We start from the raw sequence: 10,292 nt of genomic DNA, 5'->3' as shown, positions 1-10,292 counted from the left end.
AATTCGCCTGAGGTTACACAGCTGGTCCGCTGCGGAGCCAGGTACTGCACCCGACTCAAGCGCGCTGTCCACTTGACCACACGGTCAGCCTGCCAGCAGGGAGCTCAATACACAGCCTAAGCCACTCGCACACATATGGTTGCTGGCACGTTGCTCAGGAGGAGGAGGACAATAACAGACCATCTAAGGATAACGTAATACTGTATATCAGATAATGCCGAGAGGGGCCCGAGCCAAGTATGCTTTTCTTCCCCCCCCCCCCTTCAATGGAATTTTCTTGTGTATGCGTGTTTTATTCTGAAGACGACATTTGTTTGCCTAGGAGAGAAGATAATTCTGCAGACCATTTTGTTTAAAAAAAAAAAAGAGAACCTTCCAGATCACTAAAAAAAAAATTTACAAGTTTTTGAAAAAGAGAAGTCAAATGCAAGAAGAGCACTCAGTGAGAACAAAGTGAAACAACAGAAATAATATCAGAATAATAACAGAAACTCATCTTAAGGTCTGCAGATTAACCCTGCATTTTCTCAGCCACACTACATTCATGGACACTTTCATAACCTGCTTCTCTGCTGCCTCCAGGACCACCCGTTCCTGTCCAGGAAGTCCTTTCACACTTCCCTACCACTAAAGCAACACCTGAAGAGAAACATGGATGAATCTCATCAATAAGATAAATAGTAAAAAATACACGAGTCTCACCTACAAGTCTCACCTACAGCCCTGAGCAGTTTTAATGAGTTTTATGTTTCCAGCTAATGTCATCTCTCCTACTGCTTCATCTCCAATGTCTGTTCCTATAGTCAAACCACAGACTAAGGACAGGCCAGGAAGAGAAATTTTCAGGGAGTAGGACCTTTTCTCTTCTTTCTGTGTCAGTATTTTTCATTACTTTCAGCAAAGGAAAGCTGAAAGCTAGAAGGACAGTGCAAAAGAATCCCGAACCAGAAGCTGGTGAAGTAGCAGGGAGCATTCCCATCACAGTCAACAAGCTTTGAACTGAATCCAGGAAGTGGACAGATGCCACTGTAAGAGGTCTAGAGATGCATTTTCATAGCAGCTTAAGGCAAACAGTTTTTAAAATTTGTCCCTTCACGCATGGATTGTGTAGTGGATCCTTTTCTAATTCCTACTTGCAAATACAACAGCAGAAATCTCACAGAAATATCATTTGGTACTCAAAGAATGCTTGGCGTAAGTTGAGGAGGATATGGTATAATTTTTCACAAGTAATAAATGTTTAAGTCATGCTTGAAGTGCAAAATTCAATTCAACTTTAATTATAGAGGCGTCACTAAAGCTCTTATTATGATTTTATAGGCCACAGAGGAGATCGGATCAAATTCTCAAGTTACGTTGAATGGGGAAGAAAAGGCAAAGAACAGATCATGTGATCACAAGGACAATTCACTTAACCAGCACTGCTAATTTTTGTGCTACCGTTCTAGGGGTGGAGATGAAGGAATGAGAGGAGACGAGACAGGACGTTAATTGAGCTGATCCAGAGATGACTGCTCTTTAAGGATGCCTGGTACAAGCTGCAGGACTACACACACGAGGGCATTGAAGACACTGTTGCTTGTCCTGTACTTTGCCACAGAATAAATATTTTGGCAGAGCTGAGGCACTTTGAGCTAGCTCTGCTAGGATTTTAGCCCACATATGATCAGCCACTTTGCCAGCTGCCGCAGCCCAGCTTTCCTATAGTCTAAGGCTGTTGGTACACGTGCTTTTTTTCCTCAAAAAAAAATAAAACAGACATGCCTGCATTAGCATCAATACGCAAAAATGCACACATCAACCTCCACAGGCGCCACGACAAACTGGATCTCCAGGCATAACCCAGCGAGGGTAAAACAATCCAGGTGGTCCTTCAATGCACAGTGCCAGAGCTCCAGCAACTGCAGCCAAGGGAAAGATACGGTAATCACATCATAACGCACTGCCTGGATTGTTTTATCGAGATTAGGAAATAATAATTCTAATTAAAAATAAAGAGCTGGTCCACGAGGACATGGCCGCGTATATGACATCACTGGTAACCCCCTGAGCATGCGCGTTACAGGGAGACAAGGTTCCTCCATGTTTCACTTCATCTGACACTTAAGGCAATAATTCATTTCTTAACTCTGGCTGAAGACACACAATTTTATGGGAACCACAAATCAAGGCTCTGCATGTTTTAAAGGCTGACAGGATTATTATTTTTTCTAATAAGATTTCTTCTTTGATTAAATAGTCTTCATTTGCAAAAAAAAGTGAAGGAACCATCATGTCTGCAGCAAAATGGTTACGTAGTCACAGCGAGTCCCTACAATAATACTTGACAGTTGTGCACTTTTTTTTTGCATGTGTTGCAAGAATAGTTGGAGAAAACGGGAAAAAAAGAAACCAAAGAAATGTACAGTAAGCCATAGAAAACAGGAGAAAAATGATGTTACAGAAAAATACTAGTCAGAGGAAACATTTGGACAGCCAGAAAAATGTCATCACGCAGTAATGGCATCAGCCTACAAGTGTTTTGCAGCAATGTTATAGCAGTAGGTGTAACAGTGACCCACTTAGGCCAAATGACGATAGGAAACCGTACCTTGGAGAGGTCCCATTGTAAATTGAGAGGTTTGCGTTGCACAGGACTGGTCTGGAATTCTTGACAAGACAAGCAGCAAAAACAGACTCTCCCAGGCTCCTGGGCTCCAAGTGACACCGAATGACATGTGATAGGAGGGTTGAAAAAAAAGTCAGGATAAATGGAATGAAGATTGGAGCAAACAAATTTTTAAAAGCCTTCTGGAAAAACAGAGGTCCGCACAGGGCTTTCCAAAGTATCTGCCCATTCATGCAAATCAAGAGGACGTCAGGGTCTGTTCTACGGCTTCTTTAATCCAGTTATATCAACTTGTCTAATAAAAAAAAAGTCTCTCCTCAGAGCCTTGCCAAGGAAGAAGAAAGGTAAGCTCCCCACAGCTATTTCTGAAGTGCTTTTAAAGCCTCTAGTAACCTCAGGCTACTTGGTACAGCTACCTGGCACGTAACATATTCTGCACAAAAATATCTGCCCTCTAGAAATTGCATCTCCCCCCCAGAATACAAAGCTACTAGTACTTGAAGTGAAAGCACAGCATCCTTTGAGACTGAGTCAAAGCTAAGACACCCAGCCTGCAACCACAGCGCTTGAGCTTCTGAGAAGGGTCCCGAGTACAAGGGGCAGCTGGAGCGGCCAGAGAAAGGCACCCTGGTAAAGCAGTTAGCACTCAGCCAGCCCAGAACAAGTTTTGTGGCACGTGGACAGGGCTCAGACACTGCAGACATGGTAGAAAATGCAAAATAGGCCATACAGAAAGGCGTAGAAGCAGAAAAGAAAACACTAAGCCAAGGGCACTGAAACACTACCTGGAGCATGCAGGAGGTGGGAAAGATCAGACATCTGAACAACAACATGAACCTTTGGAAAACATTTGCGTGTGTAGGGTTTGGGCAAGGAGAACAAGAGGTCCACTGAAAGCAGACCTGCAGCAGAAGCCAAGTGCCTGCCAGCCTGAAACACACAGCAGAATATCAGCCCCTTTTCTGTGTTGTGGCTGTGCAAACACACCCAAACCAAGGAGGTACCAGCCACGGTATTCACATACAGCTGCCACAGGCACAAGGGGGAGATGCAAAGTTCTGGTGATGCTCACCAAGTAAGGACATGAATTGGATCGGAGAAGGGCAAGCTTGTGTGGGTTGGAAAGAAGCTCTTTGCTGCTAATGTCCTCCAAGATACTATATGGAAATATCCTCAGGAAAATTCAGGAAATTACAAATTTAATCCTTTCCCTTCATGGTCAGTTACGGCAGACTCTTTGTTAGCAGTAGCAACACCAGCCTATGGTTATTTGTAGTCTAGACAGAAAGGCAATGGGACGGGATATAAGCAACCTATCTTGCACGCAAACTCTGAAGAAGCCATCTTCAAGGAGAAGACACTGCAGGGCATTACTGTAGCAGGAAGGACAAAAGCCGTGAGCTGTTTCCTTTCATTACTCATCCTTTCTCACCACGTGCCACCGCAGTTACAATTTTCCCTGTGGCAGAATTCCTGGCCAGTGCTGGCAGTGACGTAGAGCAGGGTGGTTATAGCCACACAGATTTACTCTGAAAGAAGGCAGCTGCTGTGCTGTGCTGGAGAGCCTCGTACCATTCCACACGGATGTCACTATGGATGTTCAGCACATTCCCTTGTCTACAGCAGAACAGGTACAAAGGCACCAGACACTCCCAGGACCAGAAGAGCCAGGACAAGAACTCAGTGCTTTGATTTGTCCCACCCCTCCAGATCCCAATGACACATACCACACTTTGTGATGCCTTCCTTCCCACAGAACATCCCATTTTCTGCTTGGTTGCACGCTCTGCTGCTGCATGCCCTCTCTTGCTTGGCTAGACAAGGAACCAATTAGTTAAAGCAATGAGCTGAAACAATTAGGCAACTTGTTCACCTAACCCAAGAGCCCCGACCAGTACAACGGAATGAGCTGAAAACTTTGAAGACAGACAGAGATGTAAGAAAGATCACAGCATTTCTTACCCAACCTTTCTCCTGGGATCAGAGGGGACAGTTGTGAAACATATCAGAATTGTTTTCTTCTTTCCTTCTGTCTGAGGGCTTAATTTTTATTGGGATGGTGTTGCAAACAAGCCAGCTAGGGGCTTCAGGAAATGTCTCTATCCCTTATCCCTCACAAACAAGCCCAAACATTCTTCAGTTGGTCTTTGGAAGTTATCTGAAGCAAAGGGACTTGAACTCTGATGCGGACATGGTTAAAAGCTGTAAGAAGCTTCCTAGACTGGAATGGCACCTACAGGCTTAACGTATTTACATTAATCAAGATTCAATCAAAGGCTTATTGGCACTCTAGGTCTGTGCTCCTGCATTACAAATAGCAATCGAGATTTCTGGGAAGGTTTAGCCAAGGCCTTAGCATAACTTGCAGCTACAGTACAAAAATACATAAACCATATAAGGTTACATACTTCATTAAATGTTAGCAATATGCTTAAGACTAAAGCTATGGCATGCACTTTATATACAATTTTGATTGTCTATAATCCGTGTCAACACAGCTGTGCTACAGACCTCCTAAGTCACTGTTAGCAAGTCCATCTGCTTCACTGAACTGTGTCTAGTTTTCAAATAATGGCAATTTCTTTAACATTTTATGATTCCTGACTGTGAAAACTGCCTCTTGCGTGAGCCGGTGTCAAAATCTGAGTAATGTTGCAAACCGTGTGGTGCAATGTGATTTTGTTGGCAGTTGGAGAAACATAAAAATGTTAAGACACTTTGCAAAAGTTTCAAAAAGGAGTCACTGAATAAATCTTTTAATCTCAAGTAGCACGTACTTCATTACATCAGCATTTTTCAAGGAATGTTCCTATTGTCAATGAAAATTAGCTCCAAGAATTTGAAAGCATGAGGACTTAACAAGGGAACCCAAATCCCAGAATTATGGCTTTTGTGTCAAGCAATCTGTAAAATACCAGACTTCTGAAAAACTGGCTCTTCCTCTCTACAAACACAAGCCTTTACTACCCCAGTATGACCAAAGCAGATAATCTTTACAGGACGATTTTTGATAGCTCTTAGAAAAATGTCATCACGCCCATCTGTTTTGCTCTGTACTATATCCACAGAAACTCCAGTGGAAGAAGGAAGACGGCACAACATCCCAACACTAGTAAGAGGACTGAGGCTTTGGACCTTAATTCCCATGCTAGGCTCCCTACACACCCTACAACAATCAGCGCTTATTCAAGGTTAGCAGAAAGCTGTAACGGAACACTGCACAAAGCAGGTTGCGACTTGCCTTATAGAAAAGTCAGCATTTCTCCATAACAACAAGAACTTCAAATAACTCAGTCACATAAGACAAGAGGCCATGTAGCTGTTGCCTCTTAAAATCACCCTTTATTTTACAAGCTGGAGAACAAATCCAGCACATTTGCAGACTCAGCAATGACCGTGGCCACTTGCCCTGCCTGATATATGGGCACTAGCTAGTGGTGTAGGCGTGCTCCTGGAGACATTCTGCTGCATGACTTACTGTGTGCTTTTTGGACTTTGCTCTGCTCCTTACAGGAAGCCTAGACATTTGTACCTTCAATAGACACTTTCTCGGTTATTATTTCAAGTCGAATGAATAATATCTGGCCAGCTCACTGCTCAGCCGAGAGAACCAAGCAAAGTGATGGGGGTGAGTCAGCAGCTCGGGCTATTGCTCATAAGTGGATACCGAGCTTACATCTCAGACCAGCGTAACACATGCACGGAGGTCTGTCTTCCTGTGCCACGTGCACAGTGGGCTGATCATTACTAAAGAGGCCTTTTTCCTCGCCAAGAACTAACCTTCAGGGTGACCTAAGTTCTCCTCTCTGTGTGAAGGCCAAGGCAAAGCTGCAAGCTTCACAGCCTGGGAGGAGGTCGGGATACATGGGGACCGTCACCCATAGAGCATTCGCTGGGGTGCTTCAGTCACCTCTCTGCTCTCTATTTCCTCGTGCCAAGCAGAAAGGATGAAGCGAGGAGCACTCCATGCACAACTAAACCTCCACAGCCCTTCGCTGCTCTCCTTGGAAAAACGGGGCAGAGCAGAGGCCCTCTTCTCTCCTTCACCCTGCTGACTCACCACGGGGAGACATCCCAGCCTCCGAGCCGTGCCGGGACCGATGTTGTGCTCGGAGCAGGAAAGCAGAGGCCATTGCTCACACTTGCTTCCCAGCACAGCTGTCAGGTGTGCCGATACGGTCCATCGCCACATCTGCTCCATCGCACTCGGAGCTCCGCTGAAGGCACAAAGAGCCAAACTAGACCATTCAAAAGTGGTAATTCAGGAAATAAACTATTTAAAAGAGCCCACTTCTCTCCCATTCTGTTCTTCTAGTTTCTTTACCCCCCTCCCATGGTAATAAATCCATCTGTAATTTTCCTCGCACTGATACTTTGGATACCCAAGGCAGACGTTTCCTGCTCCCGTCAAAGGTGAAAGCACCCAAATCTCCTGCAAGCCATAAAGCCACCTCACCTAAATGCTTTTGCAGTTCTCAGAAAGCCAATGTACTTGGAGTAACTGGAAAGACCTTGACCTGGATGCAAGGGCCCAGTGGTACTGCTCAGGCTGGGATCAGAGAGAGGCAGAGGCAGCGCTCCAAGAGGACTACGCCGTGAGCCAAGATACACACTGAGACTTGGGACCTGTTTTAATTATTGTTTCATTTCTTTCACTGCTCAGGAACATGTAACAAGCTGAAATGTGCGTTGTGCCTGTAAACATTTACTTTCTTTCAGTCTTGTGCAATGCTATGTCTCATTCTCTTGGATGGTGCCTGGAATGCAGGAATAGCCATAACACAGCGGCCGAGCAACCAGCAACTGAGCTGTCCGTCTCCGACAGTGACCAGCACAAGCTGCTTTGAAGGAAGTTGCTAGAAACCCCACACTGGGCAATTGTGCATTAGGTGGCCTCTGAGGGAAGTTTCTTCTTTCTGCCACGCAATTTGTGCTTGACTCACACCCTAAAAATCAGCAAAGGCTGTCTGTCCGTCCTCCAATTCTTTTCCCATGCCGATTCATGCACTAGGGGTGCTTTCTGCTTGCGCACTTGCCAAGAGGAAAAAATTCTGGTGGTGTGCTACATGGAGTTGCACAGGTTAAGCGTGCCCTGCACGGATTACCACGTACCTTGCACAGTCAGCCACGTGGGGCTGCAGTTGCTGTAAGCCTGATGGCACACAGACACAGAAATCTGAGTCAGTCCCAGAGCGCTCCGAGGTCTCTTCGCCAGACCAGCTCACAGATGCACTCTGGCCCTTTGTACCCACAGCCTGTGAGCACGAGGCGTTTGGGGATCCTGCCCCTCTCGCTTACCAGAACGGCTGTTTTCAAGCAGCACAGGGGCATGCACGCCATCAGTGACTTGTGATCTTCTCCAGGCCTTCGGCAGAGAAATTATCTCGCAATTTGGCAAACCTCACCAGAGGCACAAGAGGCTGGCTGGGGCCACAGCAAAGAGCCGACCGGTCCGGGAGCACGGGGGCCTCCCCCATCCCTCCGGCAAGGCCGTCTGCCTCGAGCTGAAAAGGAAGGGAACCTTTGCCCCTTCCTCTCAGTCTGAAGGAGCATCTGCAGGACCGAAACCAATCAAAGCCAGCTGTGTAAAACGAAGGGGGGGCAGGGAAACACTGATTATTATGACTAGGAAAAACGCTATTAAAAAAAATAAAGAAAAGGGAAAAACTGATCCCATATGGGAGGCAAATGAAACACAAATGCAAAACAGGCCATTACGCAGTGTCTGTTGTAAGGCTGCTGCGTCGGGCGCCGCGTTCACGTGTCGGGACGCGGTGCCCCTGGGACCTCCGGAGATGCCCCTCTGCTCTGCGGCGGGGAGAGCGATAGCTTGGAGCATCCTGGGCTGTGACCAGCACGGGGGCTGCGGATTAGCAGCCCTTGCAGGCTGACCGAGAAGCTGTTCGACTCCCCCGCAGACACTCATGGAGAATAACCTCAGGTCTGCCAGACCTCATCATTCCACCAGCCCTCTTCTGCCTTAGCCAGCTATTCCAGGCAATTTCACTGCTGGCCTCTCGCTCCTCTTGAGATGAGTTATTGCCCTCCTCCACTCCCACTGGGTCGCCCACACGGCTGCCCTTTTGTCATTCCCCTTCTCACTCCGCACTTCCCCTTCTTCAGCAGATCATCTCCATCACCCGCTCCATCTGCCCACCCAACATGTGCCCTTCAAGCTGTTCCTGAGCTACAGCCAAGCCCCTGCAGGCTCTCTGGGGCAGCCTTCAGCAACAAGGAGGCTTTAGGGGTGCAGGCAGCAAGCGCAGTCCAATCTCAGCCCCCTTTTATGCTCCCAGGAGGGAATGAAATGCCCACCCTGTGCCAGCCATAATCCCAGACTCACAACGTTACCAAACCAAGGTGCCTGAAAGCCAGCTCTCTTTTCCTTCTTGTTCCTCAGCTGTTTCTTCTGCTGATCTTGAGGCACGAGGACAGTCAGAGCAATGGGGGCTCGCTTCTTTGGTGGTGCTGGTGATCATTGATCCACAGGAAGAAAAACTGGAGGGCAGCAACATGACTTCTCGTGCCTGTGCCCTGTGCTCCCCAGAGAAAAAAAGACTCTCCAGATCTCAAGGGACAGATGGTTGAAGGGTGGCTCAGTCTGCCCTGCTCTTGTGATTCTGTCAAAGACTCACAATATTTGGTACTTTTTTTTTTTTTTTTTTCAAGAGGCCCATGCCCATATGCGAATCTCAGCATCTATTTAAAAGACAAAGAAAGTAATTTCTTGTCTGTAGTGGAGAGAAAATATACAAAAATCTGAACCTCAGAGTTCAATCCACAGAAAAAGAAAAGAAGCTCTAAGAAAATCCATAGGAAACTCTCCCTTAACAAGCCAATCTCACATTTTTGAGTCCAACTCAGCTACACTACAATCCTGCTATGTGAGGGCAGAAGACACTTTGGCCACCCAGATGCCCCGCTCTAAAGACATTCCCAAGCCTGGCTTCTTCACGCACCCTGGGCCAGGGACTGGGCAACCTGTACCTGCTTTTTGAGCACCATCAAAGCTCTTCTCTCACGTGTGCGTCTGGGGAAGAAGCAGGAAAAGCGAGGGCCCTGAAGACATGACACTTCTCAGTACTAGCGTATTCCACAACACGCCCAGGGCCACAGCCAAACGCATTAGACCGCAGCACTCCCAGATCCTACTCAAGAGTCTTCATAATTCCTCTTTTCAAGCCAAGAAAAACAGAGCAAGCAGAAAGCAAATAACAGTGGGCAAGCAGGAGTATTTGTCCCTTACTACAATGGCCTTAAGCAATCAGAGAGGTAGGGCTGATGAACCTTTAATTACTTGTGCAATAACGACCTCTGTTTCCAGCATTCCTTGGCAGGCAGGAAGTGGCTGGAGCAGTCAGGGACCTGTTATGTTCTCCTCTCCACAGGCCTGAAATCGATACGAAGGCCCCTCACCCAGCTGGTTGCGAGTTTCAAGATACACCCTGCACAGAGGTTGTTTATAGCTATTAAAAGCAGCGAAAAGAAAATGCAATAAAAATAAACAGCTTGTCTATTGAGGAGCTATTACTGAACCGCATGTCTCCACAGCTAAGGTGTTCAAAGCTCCGACACTACTTGTTCCAGACAGTTCAAAGAGTGATAGAAAAAGCAAACTAGAAAACCAGACCTCAACCTCAGTTTATTGGTATTTTGTGTACTGCCTCATGCTCAAACATAGAGG

The sequence above is a fragment of the Cygnus olor genome, chromosome 5 (assembly GCF_009769625.2).
Source record: "Cygnus olor isolate bCygOlo1 chromosome 5, bCygOlo1.pri.v2, whole genome shotgun sequence".
Taxonomy (NCBI): domain Eukaryota; kingdom Metazoa; phylum Chordata; class Aves; order Anseriformes; family Anatidae; genus Cygnus; species Cygnus olor.
This window is presented reverse-complemented; position numbering follows the sequence as displayed.